The 22,721-nt window shown below is 40.1% G+C and overlaps 1 long non-coding RNA gene across 1 annotated transcript in view; it reads left to right on the top strand.

The window, feature by feature from the left end:
* The window catches only part of LOC310766472, a 34,791-nt gene that overhangs the window by 6,854 nt on the left and 5,216 nt on the right, over positions 1-22,721 (top strand). The window lies entirely within an intron of this gene.

Genomic DNA, 22,721 nt, shown 5'->3' with positions numbered 1-22,721 from the left:
TGCTATTTTCTACCATAGTTTGGATGATTGGCATGCTTTCTATAATAACCTGGGTTTTTTTATAATAAACAGCAGCTGACAATAGCTCCATTCATCACCATCCAGTAGGGGAGTCCAACTTACTGGTCAGCTGCTTGGAGTTCTTCTTTGATCATGCTTTATTAGGTGACAAGTGTAGGATTCATCACTAAACCAGAATTATTTGCATACTGGTGCTAAATAAGCAGCCTTTATCATAAAAGCACAGGAGGAATACATTAAATGTTAAGTAGAAAACAGGTCCATTCATTCCAAAGTTGGCTTTCGAATGATTCAGCTTTCTTTTGACTAGAGTGCTTGTACCTTGGCCATCTTCATTCCCTGGGTTCAAACATGAATGGTTGGTTGTACCCTCTACCACTTGAGTGATAAGATTGTTTGGAAATTAAATGAGATATGAATGTCATGTTTACAAAGTTGAACATATTTGCAATGTTGGAATGCAAACCCAAGATCTTCCGGGATGAAAGAGTTTGAATGAAACGTATCTTGGGCTTTCCTGGCAGAGCCAGGGCTCAGCTAGTATAAATCAGTCCAACTAAACTGGGGCTCAGCCATCAGAACGTAAAACAGAGGAATTTATGCAGTGCTATTCCCCAAACCCTGTTTTGCTCAGTTATGTTGCCTAGGGCCCAATTGTCAACACTCAAATTCATATTCACCTGCTAGCTTCAGCCATCAGTAACTCCTCCCAAAGGCCCCTGAAATGGAGGGAACTTGCACCAGCCTGGCTTCCTATAATTGGTTGCTTGTGGCCCATAAACCAGATCAGAATCATGAAACCGCCAGCCCTCTACCAAAAAAAGAACCCTATTTTTTCCTACCTTGGAAAAAATGCCCTATTGTGTGGCAGAAAAAAATGCCCTATTGTGTGTGCAAAAAGGGTTTAGAGGTTCAGGAAACAGGAGGAAGTGCTTGTTCCTCTTCCCTGGACTCTAATACCTTTTTGCAATGGTACAACAAAAGAAGAAGTTACAATTTTTTGAGGTCAGAAGCTTTCCTGCCATGAGGGACAAAAACAGACTTGGGAGGGGGAAAACCCTCCTCTGGGGGTCTCAGGCTTAGATGGTGGCTTATGTGGGACTCTCCAGCCCACAACTCACATACTCAGCTAAATACTCAACTCTTGAGGCAAAGGATCCTGGATTTGCAGATTACAGCATATTGCCACTACACTTTTTGGCTCTTTATTACTTTCCCCTCACCACTGAACCTGAGATAACTCAGGGGCATGCTATTTTATGACTCACTCAGCACATGCAGCCCACTAAGCTGTATTTTGGATGCCCACTTTGAACACTGCAATTACATTTTGCTCAGCCTGAGAAGGTGAGTGCTGCTGCTTTCTCATGGAACCATGATAACTTTTGGAGTGCCAAACATCAATCTGCTATCTTGGTGTTTAAGGGAGAAATAAGACACAAACAAAAAGATAATGCCAACCTAATGGGCAAGTAAAATCTAAGGCCCTGCTTTGCTGAGTCAAATCACCAGGAGAAAAAGCTATTTACACGTTGTCATGCCACTTCTTCCATAGGATTTCTAACAGGAGAAGAGCCCCATCCCTCTAGGATATTACTCCAGATCAGAATACACTAATCTTACTTGCCCATGGATGTTCTTGTACCAAGAGACCACTTTGTTATATGCTTATAAGGTAGCAGATGGTAGATGTAATATATCTCAATGTGCTGAAACTGGAGTTACCGTTCCCTGGCTACATGGCCTTGTTGAATCTTACTTTCTATCATGCATCTCATAATCTGCTGAGGTGTTTGGCTGTTAAAGAGATCCTAATCCACAACTTTTAGCTCTATGTATATGATTGTGGTCCTAAATAATGTCTTTTTTGGGGGTGGGTGGAGGGATGCTTCTCATGTACAAAGTTCACCTGACATATTTAGGATACTTACCTGTTTTTTAAATTGCGATCAGTAGCCATGGTAAGATGAAGGCAGGCTTTTTCAGAGGTGGCACCAATGTACCACTAGAGCTCTCTGTGATATGAAAGGCCCCAACAGTTATGGCATTATGCCAGCTCATAAAGACATGCCTGTTTAGGTAAGCATTCCTCTGACTTTGAACCTCCTGCTGTGTTTTAATTGCTGAGCCTTTTAATGGTTATGCTGTTTTAGTGAGCATTCTAATTGTGGGTATTTATTTCAATGTGTGTTTATATTTTTTGTTATTAGTTTTATATTTGTAAACAGCTTGGAAACAACTTTGGCATTTAAGCGGTATATAAATTAAGTAAACAATAGGAACACTTATTCAATACTTATTGAATTCAGCTGATTTGTGTCAGCCATGTATCTAAACTGGAGCTACTTAGAAACAAGAGGGAGGTTCGTGCTCAGGAAAACCCCAAGATTCTGGTGGTGGTATCAGCATGAAGCTCATGGACCAGATACAAAAAGTGTTTATCTACGTTAGTGTCACTTAGCTTGCACAATAAGCAGTTTCCATCTACCAAATCAAATACTGAAGTAGGTGAAAGGAGCAAATTGCCCTGTCTATGATCACTCTAATCCTGTTAATTATCAACATTCTCTTGCTGATGCAATTTGCATTTAGAAGAAAAATACTGCAGGTTTGATGCAAAGACACATCTAGCATCATGGCACATTTAACGTATCTAGTTTGACCCCAATGTGACTAACTCAATGGAACACACATTAAAGTTAGTGATAATGTGGCTTTGTTTGAGGGATGTACAAAACAGAAGTACCCTTAGAGCCAAGTGTGGTGTCAGCATGACAGCTTTTATTTGCTAGCTCCTCTTTCCCCATTGGTCATGTCACGCCACGGAGAGATTGTTGTGCTCCACTTACGCTTTCTAAAACCGTTTTTTATATTTGCTCTTATTTACTGCTGTTCTAATTGTTCATCAATTGTTTTATGACATCAATATAAGACAGTCAACTGCCGCTTATGCTAGACTCATGGGGTTCTCTTTGTAGTTTCCAAAGCCAGCTCTCTCACCAGGTGGTTTCCAGAAGGAAACAGCATTACAATTAAGAGATTCAAATAAAACTTTTGGGGATCACACAGGCAAATTAGGCCAGTAACCTAAGGCTAAATTCTTTCTTAGATTGCCTTGTAATTATCTAGATATGGCTCAATATTAAATTAACGATATGGGTGAAGTAATATATAAGTAAACGGATCAATAAATGCCTAGTCTAAACATAAGTGGACACCGGAGCCTTTTAGTCAGCCAGTTCAATGAATAGCAGTTGTTTCAGAAAGTCAAGATAATGTAAGGAGTGATCATCAGTTCCTCTCATAAATCAGACCTCTGCAATTTCTGACCCATCAGGTTGTGCAATGCCCAGCCATGAACTGTGGCCTGCCAAATACTTGAATCAAGGCAGTCTGTAATAAAAATTGTAATGAGCACCTGGTGGCCCATCCTGCTAGAGGGCTGCTCAGTGTGGTTAGCCATTGTACATGCCTATTCACTTGGACAAAGACAGTGGAGGCTGGTCCATTAGGGCAAATAGGTCACCAACCTCAGTCTGCCCTCACCTGTCTACCTGTACAGGTATGTGTGTGTGTGTGTGTGTGTGTGTGTCACAGCCTTCCTCCTCTTTAGTATCACTATTCCCCCCTATAGAAATCAGCAAGGAGGAGACTGCAAACAAAACTAGAATGAGTTGGCTCTGCTTGTCATTGTCTCTTGCTCCAGCTGACATTGGCTCTGGCTTTGCTGTCTGTTTGGCTATCTGCCATTCATTCCACCAGTTCCCACAGAAACCATCCACCACTGAGCAAAGAAAAACACAAATAATGCCAGTCATGTAACAGCATCAGCTGTCTGTTCCTTTTAGGCCACTGAATAAAATACATGAATTTCCAATGGAGACTTAGTAAATCTACTATTTTTCTCCCTGACATATAACCAACATGTGTAACTCTAATGACTGAAAGGGTTAAGACCATAGAGTAAGCTATCTTGCCAGACATAGCTAAACACTTTGCTTTCTTTTTCTTTCCAAGCGAACAATTAATTATGTCTAAGCTGGATGCTCCAAGCTTAGACTGTGGACTTTAGAAAAGTCTTCTTTGTGTTTCTAAACAAATAATTTAGAAACTCTTACCATTTTTTTGAAGCTAAGTTGTACTGCCTGTCTTTTCTTGCTGCTGTATGGAAAAACACATGAATCTGACCTTTAAATAGTTTGTCAGTAAACTATTTTAAACTTACCAAATGTGTGGTCTCTTTATCTTTCTCTTTAAAGGTCTAACAGTCTGTATTTCTATACTTCACTTTGCTGCATGTTTCCAAGAGTACTTGCTCAATCCTAGATCTAAGTATCCAGGGAATTCTTGTTTTATTCTTTAACCAAATAACGAAAACCAATATTTTCATCATGTTCAGCCATTTAAGTGTAATCATGCATACATGGAAGTTTCTCTTTGTTTAGCTTTATTTCTTCCCCATGTTTTCAACAAAGAGACTGTTATATCTAATCTCAGCCTTTTTAATACAAATAAACCAATTTACAAAAGTTTCTTTAATATACCCCAGGTATAATTTGAACAATGGAAGATAACATTTGACTGCTGCTGATGGGGCTTAGACATAATCAATTATCCTAGTAACAGATTAACAAGCAACAGTTTTTTAAAAGTCTTGTGGCTCTCCAATCATTGGATTTCCTCTCTGTTCTCCATAGCTGTATGCCTTAGGGTTTTTCTCTCTCCATGTATTCTATTTTCCCACTTGCTCTTTTCTATATTACAGTGTCATCGTTTCTCGTTATTACACTATTATACTTCATTACTTTGTCTTTCTCTGTTTAATCCTTCTTATTATATTGTGAAACTACACTTTTACCATGCCGTGTCAAATTCTCTTTTGATACATGCTGCTCTTTTATCACTCTTCCATATTGTGAACCTGAGCTCTGGGTTCCTTTTTATTGTACTTCAACATACTTTCCTCCTTTCTATATCCCAGAATTACAAGCGAAACCCTATGAGCTTAATTTGGTGTTGAGTGCCATCTCCCCTTAAATACTTTGCTTTAAAATGTATAATCCAAGAACAAAGGAAGGCTTTCCACCAAGGAAAGAAAAAGCCAGTCATAACAGTAGATTATCACATCATCAGACATTATTTTAGAGAAAGCTGTTACACAAAGGCCAACCTATTGGGTTTCTTTCTTCTCCATGTAGCATATCATCTAGAGGCATTTGTCTTAATGAAGTGGTTCCTTGCAGCTATGGAAACTCTATTGTAGAGCTCCATTGTGCTCCTACAAAACAGATTGTTTTCCTCATTCGCTTAAATGGAAAGAACAACCCCATGTGGATATGGGTGGTATGCTGTTCTCCCCAGTTAAAGTAAATAAGTTAGTATAGTCATTCCTCATTCAGTAGTGCATACAGAGCTCTTGGTTGAGGACACTGGAACCATTTTTTCTTAAATAAGCTGGTCATTCAGTTCCAATGAGCAACCAGATCCGAACCAAAGCCAATCATTAAACTTGCTGCAGCTGTAATTAAATAATTAGGAGGTTAAAGGAACATGGTATGCTAATATATTATCAGAAACAGTGGCTTAATCTCAGGACTGGTGCACTGATTCTCAGTGAAGACTCGGGAGGTTTGGGGCAGTTCTGACTGATATTACTTTTGTTATTGTCTACATGCAATAACACACACACATACATATATATAGAGAGAGATACATGCTCAAGTGTCATTCGAGCATGCTTCCTTGAAGCTAAGGATGGGGAATAAATTTGATTCAGTTGGCATTTTATGGTTAATCTACCCAATTTACACTTAACAGAACAATACCTGAACTAAAACAGAAAGCCATCCTTCAAAGTTCACCTTTTTCTGAATTTTGCAGTGCAGCTTTCCAGTCAAGTAATGTGTAGAAAATACATATACTAGGGTAGAATGTGCATCAAAAAAATAATATATCACTGAAAGTAATATGCAAAAATATATAACCTTGTATATTAGGCAAAATTGCATATAAGCATACATATGGTAGGAGGAAATTGCACTAAAATGCTGGTGAAATCTCATGAGGAATTTAAAAATAAAATAAAAGCAGATGTGGAAATATGGAGAACTGAAATTAATGTTAAGAAAATGAAAAACTGAGAAAAATGAAAACCAACAGATTCACCATCCTTGCTTGCTTGCTTGCAGTCATATTCTGGTTTTGCTTCAAACAGGTAGTTTGTGAAACAATTTGGGTGTTTGGTGGCTCTGATTATGACATATTCATATGTCTATTTAGCCCATGCAATACTACCATGTAGATGGTGGAAAGTGGTAGTGTGAATTAGTTCTCAGTTGGTATGTGTTTCTTTAGCATTTTTGCTTCTCTATCTGTCTCCCTTGCTCCTTCAATCTGTCTGGTGAGGGAACATAGAAAGGCATGAACATACTGTACTTTCTGTGTCCGCACACCTGGAAAATAATCTCAGACAATTATGAAGATGAGGCAGGGGGAGGACCTAAAGGTGGATTGACACTGCCAGATTTGGAACAGGTGTATTTACTAAATCAAACAACTGACATTTCATATTGGAATAGAGAATTATGGGGATGGGCTTTTGGGCTGCATTCGCCTGGGGAAATCAGCATACAGTACATACTCAAACTTTGCAATGTACAGTGGTACCTCAGGTTACAGTCACTTCAGGTTACAGACGCTTCAGGTTACAGACTCCACTAACCCAGAAATAGTACCTCAGGTTAAGAACTTTGTTTCAGGATGGGAACAGAAATCGTGTGGTGGTGGCATGGCAGCAGTGGGAGACCCCATTGGGCTGCATTGAGCTAAAGTGGTACATCAGGTTAAGAACAGATTCAGGTTAAGAATGGACCTCCAGAACGAATTAAGTTCTTAACCCGAGGTACTACTGTATATGGCCAGAAGACTATAATCCATCTTTTTCAGCACCCCCATCTTCTTTGTTAGTTATCTTGTCTTTGTTTTTTGGTCTGAAAGTCATTTTATTTGTGTTCAAAAAATGGAGGGGGGATTACTTTGAATAATCTTCTCTCTTATACAGCAGTGATGTGTTGATTGCAATACACATATCTAATAATAGACATGTACCTAGCAAGCCATTCTTAAGCAGTTCTGAAAATAGGAGCAGTGTGCACACCTGGAAAAGAATCCTGTCTTCAGCATCAAGTCCTCATACAAACATGAACAATTATGGTCATCACCCTAATTCTGTTGTCTAAAATTGAAAGGGTAATTTTGAAAAAGCAGTTCTGTGGATGAATATGGGCTTTGATGGTGTTTCTGGCACTCTCCAAGTTGTTCATTGATATGTTTGATCTTCTTTCTGGGCACAAAAACAAGAATGAAATTGAGCTTAATGGTTGGCAATTGAGCAATTTAATATTTCTGAAACATCTGACCTGTGAATATCTCCCTTTTGGGCCCTATTCCATTTTTTAATAATTTTAATGTCTATTTTTTGCAATCACCACTACAATGCTTAGTGATACTACAAATCTATACATTTGTCAGAGTGTTCATCAATCACCAGGGTCCATACATTTCTTGAGATAAAAGTCCTTTCAGGAAAAATGCATGATATTAACCTGGCATGAAAATTGCTTTGTACAGGTTTCTCATGAAACTGGGTGGTGTTTTTTTTAAGCTGTGCTTGAAGAAAACTTTGGTTTTAAATAGTTAGTCGATCCATGTGCTGTACACCTCATTCTGAAATTAGGCAGATGTCTTGCTTTTAAGTAGGGTCAGATAGAGTATTCCTGTTAAGAAAAGGAGTAAGGGTTGAAGAGTATGGCAGATAGCCATGAACCAATTTAACTGCCATAGTAGCATTTATATTGTCTTACACTGGCAACAAGTTCAATTGAACTAGCATCTCAGTTCTATCGAATACTGTTATCTTCTACAGAAAATGAGTAGTAGCCAAAGAAAATACACAACATATGCCTAGAGTGAAATACAGTTCATTCTTGTGTATCATAAAATGTCAAAATATCTCTTCTGTCTGTCCCACATTTCTCCTCTGGATTCTGAACCATGGAGCTATTCCAACTGCAGAGGGAAACTACAGAAGTCTAGGATGCTGGAATCTTTGAATGTGAACAGTCATTGATCCCTTATGATCATAAACATGCATCTGCTTATAGCAGAGAATCTGATTTGCCTGCGTAAGGTGTCAGGTTTAAAACCTGGCACCTCCAGGTAGAGCGAATCCTGTCTACTGTCTGAAACCCTGGAGAGAAATCACCAGTCAGTTTAATAATCTTGACACAATAGATTAAACTCAGCTAGTTGGACCAGTGTTTGCAGTGGGTATGATTGCAGGTTCCTATGTTCCTATAGATAATAATAAATCTACAGTTGTGATGCAGCAGTCAGGCAGATTGTTGGCATCCGTCTGTCTAGAAAAAATGGAAGAGTGTGCCTTTGAGGGTAAAATCAAACCATTGGAGAGTTAGACATATCACCACACAGAAGTTCTTTTCAAAGCCACCATGTAGGGGGTATATAATTTGTATTGGATCATAAGTTTTGGAAGTCAGTACAAATTAGCCGAGATTCTTTCCAGAGATTTTTTACCACTTCCCACTGACCCATCCACATAGGTAAAAGTAAAGGACCTTTGGACAGTTAAGTCCAGTCAAAGATGTAGCGCTCATCTTGCTTTTCAGGCCAAGAGAGCTGGCATTTGTCCACATGTGGCCAGCATGACTAAACCGCTTCTGGTGTATGAAAGACTGTGACAAGTGCCAGAGCACACAAAAACACTGTTTACCTTCCCACTGGTGTGCTTTTGAACTGTAGGTTGGCAGAAACTGGGACAGAGCAACGGGAGCTCACCCTGTTGTGCAGATTTGAACTGCTGACCTTCTGATTGGCAAGCCCCAGAGGCTCAGTGGTTTAGACCACAGCACTACCTGCGTCCCACCCATCTGTATACACACATTTCTCTAAACTTTGTTATGTCTTTTAATTAGAAAACTACTTCTTAAAAGGTGCTAGTTCAAGAATGTAATCCTGAAGAACTGATTCACACATTTCTTTTCTCACACAGAAAGGAAGAGCACATCAATCGGGCTTATCATGTATAAGGAACTTTTCGTGGACCACCTGAGCCATATGTGAATAAGCAATAGTTTGGGCTTGTGTCTGATCACCTTTTGTGAGCTGCAGCTCTGGCCCAGGAATGATCTGAACTCAGAATGAGGAAGGTCTCTATGATGGACTGTCCCAGGAGTACAGGGAGCTGAAGGTGTGGTTTCTAAATTTGACAAACTTGTTTCTCTGTAAGCACATTGTCAAAATGATGTTTCACCTCCATAATGAATATTTAGCACTTTGTTTCTTGGTGCAATACCTCTGGATGAAATTCTCAATGTAGCATCATTCAGTTTTAACCAATTCTTTTGGTTTTGTTGTTGTAGACTGTAAATTATATTATCTCTTTTTTACTTGTGGTAGTCTTGCATCCCATCACTTCTTATGCCCTCATCACAGAAGACCAGAAACCAAGATGGCAGCATTGCATAAGATTCTCAATTAGCTTGTGGGCATGTAGGCAGCTTAAAAGCTAAGTATTGGACGCTACACATAGAATTGATAGAAGTAACATGTTTGCTACTGATCTTATGTGAAGTAATTATTGGGGGGTTATTATGGTAAGTTGACTGATGAACTAATTTTCAACCTAATTTTCAGTGTAGGTAGGATGGAATCATGTGAAAGGTATTCTTCCAGATCTCACTTGACATGTAGCATCCAACACTGAAGGGTTTTTTAGCTTGTTGGTAATATGTTCATTGAATATTGTGTCCACTTACTCCCACATTGCTTCATTTCTTCATTCCTGGGAGTGGACAATATACTATTACTACTAATCCTACTAAATGTATTTTTATCCAATTTTTTCTCAGGTTTGGATTCAATATTTTAAAAACAACATTATAAAATACATAGCAATAAAAACAAACTAGTTAAAAACTAATTAAAAGCCATCAAAATGCATTTGGAACCAGCAATTGAAATTAGCTAGCCCTCACAACAACCCAGTGATTGGCATTTTAGTATCCTAAAATGATTGATATATACAGTGGTACCTCGGGTTACATACGCTTCAGGTTACATACGCTTCAGGTTACAGACACCGCTAACCCAGAAATAGTGCTTCAGGTTACGAACTTTGCTTCAGGATGAGAACAGAAATTGTGCTCTGGCGGCGCGGCGGCAGCAGGAGGCCCCATTAGCTAAAGTGGTGCTTCAGGTTTAGAACAGTTTCAGGTTAAGAACGGACCTCCGGAACGAATTAAGTATTTAACCCAAGATACCACTGTATTGATTTCTACAATGAATCTAATATAAGATTGTCTGGGAAGGTAAAAGTAAAGTCATGAAATCTTTGACAATATAAACATTTTTTAATACAGAATGAGCTCAAAAGTTTTGTAATTGCCAGGCTCCTTTTCTATGCAAATATATAATACACTAAGGAGTACATTTGATATACTTGTCTGTAATTTTCTCCCAACTTGCAGAAATCACATATTTTTTTCCAGCAATTATGTGAAAAAGAAAAGAAATGGAAACATTACCTATGAGAATTTAGTGGATAATTGCTAATTTAATTTGTGTGATGGTATGAACCCAAATGTTGAAGAATTCTTGGCTCATATGGGGAAAATATATTTTAATACAGATAATAGCCATCATTGATGGCAACTGAATTCATAATGTCTAATACATCCTGTCACAGTGGATGGCAAATTCTACTGAAATTGACTAATGAGACCATTGTTTTCAGTCTAGATTTCTTACCTAAGTGTGTAATTGCAGCTGACAAAAAATCTTAAAACACTTTCAGCACAGGTGTCAAGGCAATTTCCATGCCATTTATTCGCAACAGGTCTCTCTTGCAGGAGTGAAGGGGGAACTCTGTACTTAAAATGAGCACTAACTAAAATCTATAACTTTGTCGGAAAGTTAAAGTTTAATATTTTCAGTTAATGAACTGAAAACAGTTTAGAATGAGCTCAATTGACAGAGACATATTTTTCCAATTAACAAATATATTACAGGTAGAAGTGATTTGTCAGCTTGCTTCACAATATGCCTTCAAGCTAATGACACACTTTAATATAGCATGCTATGTGCTCGGTAAATGATTGGGAAGAACCCATCAAATATGTGGAACCTTAAGAAGAAGAAAGATCATCCCAAATCTTTTAAAGAAATGTTCCCATACTTTTTTCCCCAGAAAAGAATGAGAGGGAATAAAATAAATCCATAATTTTTATGCTTGTCTACTCCACATATAGTGTAACCTGTGTGTGAACTTTGTAGAAGCAAACAAGGATGAATATTCAATAAACAGGTTGCCTGGAAGAGTCCAATATGTGTGGATAAGTGTAAGTCAGCTCACCCTAAACACAGTTTTCAGGTGTTTCCTCCATACCCAGTTCCATACCAAAACACACTTCCATGGCCAAAACCACATAGAAACCGAGTCAGACAGTGTATACTCTGGAAACAGCTAGAGCTGAATTACCTACTCACACTCAAGCAGTTGGCTCGGAGGTGTTGTTCCTGAGTTACATCATTCATGTACTATGTTATCTCTATCTGTGTCTATCTACGTATCTCTGTCTTATTCTCACTGCTAGTTAGCACTAACTTAGCAGTATCAACCAAATGCATCAAAGCAGTTGCTAAACAACTTTTAATATTTTCAGGAAATAACAATATTTTATTAATATTTGGATAACTCACCAAATGGAAACTATCTATTTCTAATGGAAATAGAAGAAAATGAATGGTGTGCATACTGCAAAACATCTTGCTTCATTTGTCTATATGTGAATGGCAACTAATTAAAGTGTGTTAGAGTTCAGTGGAATGTGAACCAAATATTAAGAAACCTCAGGCTTCTAAACTGGATCTTCTAGGGATATGTTAATTCTCTCCTCTTTAGTCCCTTGCTCCAACATCATTATGTCCACATCATAATTTATGATATTTTATAATTTATAAATCTGTAAAACCTGGAAAAAATGTATAATTTATCCTTCAGATCAGAGCTGTGTATGTAAACTCAAGAGATCTATGATGTATCCTTCAAATATTTTATATTTTCCTGAATATCTAATTTTGAAATAGCATTGTGCACTGAACACAAGACTGGGTTCAGTCCATGCTTCAGTGCTTCAGGAAGTGGGTCAATTTGGCTCAGACTGTTTCAGAGGGCAGATGTACTACTTCAGGTTCAAATAAGAATTATGCCTTTAAAAAAACCCAAAACTTTGTGTCTTCCTATTTATCATGGGGAACCATTTGTTCCCTAGCAAATGACATGCAAACAGAGGCATATGGCCTCCAAAACCTGGAGGTTGCACATGAACCTCATTATGTATAGGACTTTAAGAACACAGGGTTTTGTTATATACCAAATCAGGCAAATAGGTCATCTAGCTCAGTACAGTCTGTGCTGACTAGCAGTGACTTTCCTGGGTTTCAGAATGGGAACATTCCCTGTCCTACCTGGATATGCTGTGGGTTCAACCTTGGACTTACTGCATGCAAAGCTACTGAACCATGGACCTTACCCCCAAAGGAACCAAATCTGCTGGCACCCAGTATAAGGCAAATCTGTTCTGAATCTTATGCTGTAGTGTCAAGTCAAAGTTTAATAGCATTAGAGCATCAGAGCTTTTCTACCTTTTCTTAAGAGGGCTAAGGGACACGGGTGGCACTGTGGGTTAAACCACAGAGTCTAGGATTTGCCGATCAGAAGGTCGGCGGTTCGAACCCCCGCGACGGGGTGAGCTCCCGTTGCTCGGTCCCAGCGCCTGCCAACCTAGCAGTTCGAAAGCACATCAAAGTGCAAGTAGATAAATAGGTACTGCTCTGGCGGGAAGGTAAATGGCGTTTCCGTGTGCTGCTCTGGTTCGCCAGAAGCGGCTTAGTCATGCTGGCCACATGACCCGGAAGCTGTCTGCGGACAAACGTCGGCTCCCTCGGCCTATAGAGCAGGATGAGCGCGCAACCCCAGAGTCGGTCACAACTGGACCTAATGGTCAGGGGTCCTTTACCTTTACCTTTTAAGAGGGCAAAGAATAAGGCACTATCGCCCGGCGAACCTACGCCTACATTTAAAAAACCCATTGTGCAAGCATCTTGCATTGCACTGCAATGCTTTCTCCATCCTAATGCATGAAGAAAGGGGTCATTGTCCCAGCACTAAAAACTTTGAACCCTTCATAGACATTTTCTACAGCACACTTTAGAGAGTAGCAGACATATTGACATTCTTTACCGGTACTTGGAACAGCTGACCTTCTAACAGTGCAAGGTTTGCATAAATTAAAACAGGCTTCTTCTTTATAAAAATGAGCAAATCTATGGAAATTAAGTCCAGTATCATGCTTGATAATTTGCACAGTAAAGCACTTGGCGTCAATCATTTTAAATTATGTTTGATCAGCCTACAGTACATGAACCTTGGAGGAATATCATTCACAGGACACAGGAATTCGATTGCCAAAACATTTGTGCTCTAAAATATTGAAATCAGTGTCATTGACTAATGTGAATTCACAAAAATGCCAGAAACCTTAGATACAGTTTTAAATTATCTAAATTTTGCTCTGTACGGGTTAATGTGTTAACCTTGAAATGATACTTTGGTTTTATTGGCAGAAATACAGAGATTCTCATTCTTAATGCTTTGCTTTTGAACTTTTGAATTACTCACTTCCAGTCCTCTGAATAGTTCGTAGTACAAGGATTAATGAGGGCAGACCTGATAACTTTAGGTCAACTTTTTTATTTGATCAATGAGTCCCAGAGTCAAATACTATCCACCCAGCAATTTCTTAGTGCACACCCATCCCATTTAATGTTATGGAGCTGTAAAAAAACAACTAAGTTGCTCCTTGAAATAAGCATTATTTGTGAGTTCCTGTTCATCCTTTTTCACTCCTATTTTTGACATTACTTTCCTAAGTTATGCTTCTGCTTTAGCCCACAGCACTGTAATTACTTGCTGGAAAGAGACAGCAAGCCAAGGACAATGTAGTGCTTAAACTGATTGGCTGCATTTGGATGTTCATCCATGTCTTCATAAACCATGGTTTATAAAGTTCATTCATGGTTCATAAACCATGGTTTATGAAGCCATTAGCAAGTGTCATAGCTTCATGCTCCTTCCCTCCTCCCATCACACACAGACTTTGGCATGAATATCTTTGTTTGCATTAAGCCAGCATCCCCTGTTATGTCTCAGCCAAGGGACCAATTGGCTTAAGAAACCAGGATAATAAGTCAGGACCAAGCTTATTATTCTGGTTAGTTAACTGATATTAAATCTGAGTTCCCTAGTGCAGAAGTTACAGGTAATTCTGGCTTAATATATGCCAGAATTTCTGTGCCAGAGCTGGCATGTGATAAGTTGAAGGGAGGAGTCTGGAGGAGCATGTGGCTATGGTGCTCTTTCAGTGCTTCATGAACAGACCTCTGATTCCAGACACAGTTACTGCAAGCTAAAACCTTAAGCAAGTAGGATGGCTAATTCTATAAAATTATTATTTATTAAATTTATTAAATTTCTATAAAGCCCTTCATCTGACAATCACAGGGCTGTTTACAATATAAAAACACAAAAATACATAACATAGTAAGTACAGTGGTTCCTCAGGTTACACACGCTTCAGGTTACAGACTCCACTAACCCAGAAATAGTGTTTCAGGTTAAGAACTTTGCTTCAGGATGAGAACAGAAAGTGTGCTCCAGCAGCGCAGCAGCAGCAGGAGGCCCCATTAGCTAAAGTGGTGCTTCAGGTTAAGAACAGTTTCAGGTTAAGAACGGACCTCTGGAACGAATTAAGTACTTAACCCAAGGTACTACTGTAATAAGCAAAAACAATGTCCCCACACACACACACATTCAAAAGGCCATAAATTGGTTAATTAGCCAAAGGCCTGGGAGAAAAGGAATGTTCTTGCCTTGCACCTAAACATATGTAATGAGGGCGCCTCACCACCTTATTTCTCAACTAAAAAAATCTCAGATATTGTGAACGTTCCTCTCAGGGGAGGTGTCCCAGTCCCTTGATCATTTTGGTTACTCTTTTGTGCACCTTTTCCAGCTTTCCATATTCTCCCTGAGATCCAGAGAATCATTTACCATATTGTCCTCAGAATAATTTACTCTAGCCCCCCCCCCCCATATATATATAAATGAGGGCAGGGTTTTCCTCATCTGCAGAAATAAACTCAGATGGCTCCTGACACCAACCTGTTTTTAAACCTTGCCTGAGCAGTTTCTACTAAAGGCTGTCAGGACAGAATCCCATAGTGTTGTGGAAGGGAGCTGGAAGCAAACCCCTTTCTCCGATCAGCATTTTTCAAAGATAATTTATGTCAGCCTGATTCCCAAAGATTGGCTCCGAGATTGCACATATTTGTCTGGTTATTTCTTCAAGTTCCTGTCAGAAAATTGCATGGCTCCTCAGTTCTTCGTCTTCTTTCTTTCTTCTTTTTTTTCTTTTCAAAGAGAGGAGGACTGGGCTGCTTCTCTATCAAATTAATTGAAGTCTCCCCCCACCAATGTACTTTCATGTCTGCCAGTTTCCCAAAGGCGGTCTCGTCTGTCACATAATGACTCTGCTGCTGTTCCTCAATTGACCTGATTCAGGCACTTGGAAGGAGCGGGGAGGGGGGGAGGAGGGAAGCACTCCTGTGCAATGAAATGGAGTCCAAGGTGTACCAAAGACACCTTGATAAATTCGTTTAATGCAAGTGACAGAAGAGACAACATATAGTAATGCAAAATGCATTGATGGGATCAAGCTGCTTCGCAACATATTTATCAAGGAAGAAGAGGCTTAAATATGGGGGGAAGTAATGTCTGTATGCATACAGGACATATATATATAAGCTCCATTTGGAAGGAGTGGGGAAATATTGCTGACTTTGAGATAAGTACTGGATATAGGCTAATTTGGGAAACTGGAATATCAGCTTTGTTGAAACCTGACATAGACCACAAGGGAATAGCTGAAGGATACTTTGGCGTGAGTAGAAATTTTAACCGATCTAATCCAGACACTGAAAGGGATTAGTTTCTCAAAGTAACATATAATTTTTGCCTTGCTAATGTGCAATTCATTGACAACCAAGTTAGCAAATGGCTACCCTTGTGAACAGTTTTTGAACTGTCATTTGTCTGCTTCCCGAGAAGCACATTGTTATTAAATATCCCCAATTGCAATAGCATTGTCAGCTATGTTTTCAATATGGTATGAAAAAGATTGATTTAAACCATGGACAACACAGCTTATGAAAAGCGTTCTGTATCCTCTGACCAAGCTTATCGAAGCTGGAAGTAAAAAAATACTGGGCTCAGCAGCATCATTGGTCACTACAGTCTGCCTATGTTTATGTGTACCACACTGCGATGGACTGCCAGAGCTTGTTTGTCTTTTGCTGGCACCCTGCCCTTTAAGTAGGCTCCACCAAAGTGCCAACTAGGCATTGGCTTCTGAGAAGACCCTGTTTGGACATTGCCTGGAGGCTCTACCTGTGGGGAAAGGAGTAGAGTGGGCACCCTCATTCTTTAGCCTAATGGGAGGGATGGAACCCAACTGCAGGACATCAGACAGAATGGATGTTGGGGAAACCTGCAGGATATAGCAGCCCTAGAAAGGGGGACAGAGGCCCAGTAGAGACAAAGGAAACAGGCTGTAAAGACATAGGGAACCTCCAAGCTGTTACAGGCTAAAATAACTCCTCAGGAATCAGTAACCGGTACACATTTCTTTTGGAGCATGCTCAATTAAACCCAATGAGAATGCCAGGTTAAGATCAGTTGAATACTTGGAGCTGCATTAATTTGGATGGGAGGGAGCAGAGAAACATGGTAAAAGGATGCATCACTCTGGTTAAAGGAACCAAAATTTGATCCCTGCAAGCAGTACATCCAATTGGTAGCCATTTTATACTTCCCTGTACATCTTCACAACAGCCATGTGAGGTAGGCAAGGCTTAGAGTAGAATATTGGCCCAAGGTAGGAAGAAAGTATAGTGTAGTGCTGGGATGGGCAACACTTTTCAGTCTGAGGGCCAAATTCCCTCATGGTTAACTTTCTGGGGAGCCCATTTCAGTAGTGGCCTAGGCTAGAGACAAAAGTGGGACAGAGCAATGGCTATGACTCTTGCCTTCATGCCTACATTCCAGCCCTGCAAGAATCGGGTATTTCTGTGAGCAAATACTGTAGAAATTTGCACACATACATTTCTTCATTGAGGAAAGCCAGAGGCATTGTCATAGTTAAAGAACATATTTCAGTCATGCAAAAGTCTTCAAGGGAGACACAGAACAGAGCCAGTGAGGGGTGTAGCTAGGGGAGCTCTGAATACTGACTAGAGAGGCCTGGAAATGTTTGCTTCATTGTGTTGAAAGGCAATGCACAAAACTGATGTGCCTCAAATCTATTGAACTGCCATAAGTAGTCAGATAATACAGTTCTTGGTGGAAAAAAGTGTGATTGCAGCTTTTAAGTTGAGCAAAACTTTGGGATTGCAATAAAATGGAGGGATTACTTTGTTAAAAATAAAGCATGCCCTATGCCCCTTTAAAATGTGTGGGGGGGTTGGGGGTGTTATTGGGTTGTTCTATTCATTTTATTATATACTTCTGGGTATAGGACGTTATTTAAATTCAAATAAAATTAAAATATGGTGTGCCTGGAGCCACCTCATTTCCAATGGGGCTTTAGCACAGAGGAGAAAGAGTTAATGTTGGGTGTTTCTGCTCCTTCTCTTAAAGAGTAAAACATTTGTGAAGCCTATGCAACTTTCCAAAGATTGAAATGCTGTATCGATATATTTCCCCATACATGGAGAAATATATGAGACACTGAGGTCCAGCTCTGAGGGTCTTTTGGCGGTTCCCTCACTGCGAGAAGTGAGGTTACAGGGAACCAGGCAGAGGGCCTTCTCAGTAGTGGGGCCTGCGCTGTGGAACACCCTCCCACCAGATGTCAAGGCAATAAGCAACTATTTTACTTTTAAAAGACATCTGAAGGCAGCCCTGCTTAGGGAAGTTTTTAATGTTTAATGCTGTATTGGGTTTTTAATATTTGGTTGGAAGCCACACAGAGTGGCTGGGGAAACCCAGCCAGATGAGCAGAGCTGTTGTTGTTGTTGTTGTTGTTGTTGTTGTTGTTGTTGTTGTTGTTGTTATTTATTGAAACAAACCAAATCCTTCCAGGCAATCCTGAACACCAAATGGCTCAGGTATCTCTCAGGTGAATCTTCATGGAAATGTGATGGAGGGGTTATGCAAGTGTAGTCCAACCACATCGTGTCCCATTAACCCAATAGGAGGTTCTAAGAGAAAGTGCTCTTAGTTTTGACACAAGGGAAGAGACGCTTCAGAATGCATTGCTAAATGTAAGATCGCTTATAACCATTCTGCAGAATGGTTCTTTGAAAACACCAGAAGAATGATCTACCACCAATATGGTAGATAAAGTGTCTGCAGAAGAAAGCAAATGCACTTTATGGCTGTGTGTACACACCCAGTATTAGAATGTCATGAGGACTGAAAACCGCCAAGATGTTAGCTCTTGGTTGAATATCATTCCACCCCCACACCTTCTGACTTGTTAACTGCGCACCTTTGCTTCGAATTCACTTTTTATCTGACAATTGCAAAGGAAAGAAGGGAGAAAGAAAAGTGCCTTCTCATTTCCGCTCTGGAAAGATGCTAATCCTCCACAGACGTATTCAAATCAGGAGAGCTGTGAAATAGTCAATAATCTGAGGGGAAGAGATGACAGTCAAACCTTCTTGACCTTTCCTTGAAGCCCATTAACACAGTCCACTAACACCTGCTTCATAATGAATGTACTAATCAAGATAGCAAGGTTCACCAGTTACACTCTTTCAGGAAAGCATTTCAGAGACGCTGCCACATTTCTCTCTCAATTAGTTGCCAGCAGTTTGTAAGGCAGTCTCGGACGGCAGCAAGAAAATTGCCTGCAAATTTGGAATGCATGAAAGCAAGGCAATCCTTCAAATGTATAGGGAATTTATTATGTATTATACTGGAGCTCATTTGCTTTTTTCACCAGAGTCACATATGTTTCAAATCAGGCACGCCACAAACTCATTTAGTTGCAAGAAACTTTTGGGCTACACTCTAGAACTGGTGACTGAACTTTCATAAGTTACAGTTAAAAAGATGAAAAGTCAGACTTGGCTTCTTTTAACACATGCACACATACACACACACACACACAATGGCATCTCACAAATTTAAGGTCCACTTGCAATATTAATACCTTTGGAATTGCTAAAATGTCACCAGGAAAGCAATGATTTCTTCTTCTTTTTTAAGCCTGTCATGTGCATAAGGTTTCCATGGAAATCAGTTCCTTCTATATAGAACTACATGTATTTCTGCCCAGTTATTGGTGCTTAATAAAAGACAAAAACCAATTTTGGAATCATGTTTAAACTGTTGAAATAACAATTTATTTATTTATTTATTAAAACCTTGTTTTGTTGCATCCTGTGGTCATGAACCAACAACCTTTTTCTAGCATTCTATAATGGGCTCAGTATCTCTAGTTTTACCTCGTTCATTTATTCAAGAGAAAGAGAGCTTAAAATAATTTTGAATTTTGACTCATATAGAATAGGCTGGTTTGGACATATTATCTGGCAATTTCAGTTAAAATGGAAGTGAATGTAGGAAACTGTCTTATACTGAGTTGGACCAATGATCCATCCAGCTCAGCATTGTCTACACTGAACTAGCAGTGATTTTTTAGGGTTTTATGTAGGTGTCTCTCCTAGCCCTGCCTGGAGATGATGGGGGTTAAATTTGGGATCTTCTGCAAGCAACAGTGAGCATTGGTTTCGCATGCTCTGTCTTCTCTTCTGATGCAGCTGCAAAGAGGAGGTTGGAAGCTTTCATTTTTGCTCCACATTAACCACAGTTTATTATGTCATTTGATCAAATGGTTTGGCTAATCCTTAATCTTATTATGGCTTTAATTCAGTTCATATTAACCGCATGTAGCTGATGAACTAACTTCAAGCCCAAATGTATGAAGCTGGCCTGTTTCAACCAACCATAGTTAAGATTAACCACAGTTTAGCTACAATGTGAGATACTGTCTGACCCCTAATCTAAAACAGAAGCTTCTAATATCCTCCTCGTGGCCATGGTGGGGAAAGACAGGGGAGAGGGGGACTTGAAGCTCATTAAGGCTCTTTCTTATACAGTGCTACCTCGGGTTAAGTACTTAATTCGTTCCGGAGGTCCATTCTTAACCTGAAACTGTTCTTAACCTGAAGCATCACTTTAGCTAATGGGGCCTCGCACTGCCGCCGTGCCGCCAGAGCACGATTTCTGTTCTTATCCTGAAACAAAGTTCTTAACCTGAAGCACTATTTCTGGGTTAGTGGAGTCTGTAACCTGAAGCATATGTAACCTGAAGCGTATGTAACCTGAGGTACCACTGTAATACTAAACCATGGTTGCGTTTGAATACAGCCAGTTTGTAAGCAATAACTGAAAGGTTTCCAGATTAGATGACTGGAGGTTCTCATTTCCTAATATAAACTCACAGTCTTGATGGGGTTTCTTGACCTACCTGCTTGACAAATTATAGCATGCTCAGACCTGTTTTCTTATGTCTCCATGACACATGCTGAAGGAATGGCTCACAGCCTCACATGTGGAACAGATTGTATGGGTCTTTAACATTAAATTGTCAACTTGGACCCATTACAATGTGATTGCAGGCCTTTAAACTAACATTAGCACCATGGGATAACCCGCAGAAAAGTGTCTCACAATATGATAATGTATAACATCAAATTAATGTATATCTGGGTTCTCTTCTGGGAAATTATGAGTTACCTGATGGCCAGTTCAGCAGGTGATTGGTGTGCCTGTGAGATTCCCTGGGAAAACATCTACATCAGTGGTGGGGAATCTCTGACTCTCCAGATGTCATTGGACTCCAGCTTCCATCAGCCCCAACCAGCATGGTAACTGGTAAGGAATGAGGGAAGATGGATTCCAGCAACATATGGAGGCCCCTATAAAATATCATCTCCCTCCACCTCATACCCAACCAATCATTGGATTCTGCAGGAGAGGATATCCTGCAGATATAATCCTATAATGTGGTCATTTCCACATGAAGTTGGAATCAAGCCTTTAGTGTGGCAGTACAGTGGTACCTCAGGTTGCATACGCTTCAGGTTACATACGCTTCAGGTTACAGACTCCGCTAACCCAGAAATAGTGCTTCAGGTTAAGAACTTTGCTTCATGATGAGAACAGAAATCATGCTCCGGCGGCACGGCGGCAGCAGGAGGCCCCGTTAGCTAAAGTGGTGCTTGAGGTTAAGAACAGTTTCAGGTTAAGTATGGACCTCCGGAACGAATTAAGTACAGAACCCGAGGTACCACTGTACCTACCCTTTGGAAAATCCTCCCATTGCATATAGAATCATAGAATCACAGAGTTGGAAGAGACCACAAGGGCCATCGAGTCCAACCCCCTGCCAAGCAGGAAACACCATCAGAGCACTCCTGACATATGGTTGTCAAGCCTCTGCTTAAAGACCTCCAAAGAAGGAGACTCCACCACACTCCTTGGCAGCAAATTCCACTGTCGAACAGCTCTTACTGTCAGGAAGTTCTTCCTAATGTTTAGGTGGAATCTTCTTTCTTGTAGTTTGGAACCATTGCTCCGTGTCTGCTTCTCTGGAGCAGCAGAAAACAACCTTTCTCCCTCCTCTATGTGACATCCTTTTATATATTTGAACATGGCTATCGTATCACCCCTTAACCTCCTCTTCTCCAGGCTAAACATGCCCAGCTCTCTTAGCCATTCCTCATAAGGCATCGTTTCCAGGCCTTTGACCATTTTGGTTGCCCTCCTCTGGACACGTTCCAGTTTGTCAGTGTCCTTCTTGAACTGTGGTGCCCAGAACTGGACACAGTACTCCAGGTGAGGTCTGACCAGAGCAGAATAAAGTGGCACTATTACTTCCTTTGATCTAGATGCTATACTCCTATTGATGCAGCCCAGAATTGTATTGGCCTTTTTTATCTGCCGCGTCACACTGTTGGCTCATGTCAAGTTTGTGGTCAACCAAGACTCCTAGATCCTTTTCACATGTACTGCTCTCAAGCCAGGTGTTACCCATCTTGTATTTGTGCCTCTCATTTTTTTTGCCCAAGTGCAATACTTTACATTTCTCCCTGTTAAAATTCATCTTGTTTGTTTTGGCCCAGTTCTCTAATCTGTCAAGGTCGTTTTGAAGTGTGATCCTGTCCTCTGGGGTGTTAGCCACCCCTCCCAGTTTGGTGTCATCTGCAAATTTGATCAGGATGCCCTTGAGTCCATCATCCAAGTCGTTGATAAAGATGTTGAATAAGACTGGGCCCAAGACAGAACCCTGTGGCACCCCACTAGTCACTCTTCTCCAGGATGAAGGGGAACCATTGATGAGCACCCTTTGGGTTCGGTCAGTCAGCCAGTTGCAAATCCACTGAGTGGTAGCATAGTCAAGACCGCATTTTACCAGACAAGCATCTCCACCATTGTCTTTTTTGAGACTGCTAAAGCCTTTCTCTTTCAAGAAGCCTTCTAAAATCTTTATCAC

This window comes from Podarcis filfolensis, assembly GCF_964270895.1.
Source record: "Podarcis filfolensis genome assembly, chromosome: 7".
NCBI lineage: Eukaryota > Metazoa > Chordata > Lepidosauria > Squamata > Lacertidae > Podarcis > Podarcis filfolensis.
Note: the sequence above shows the minus strand (reverse complement) of the source record. Positions and strands in the feature narration are given on the sequence as shown.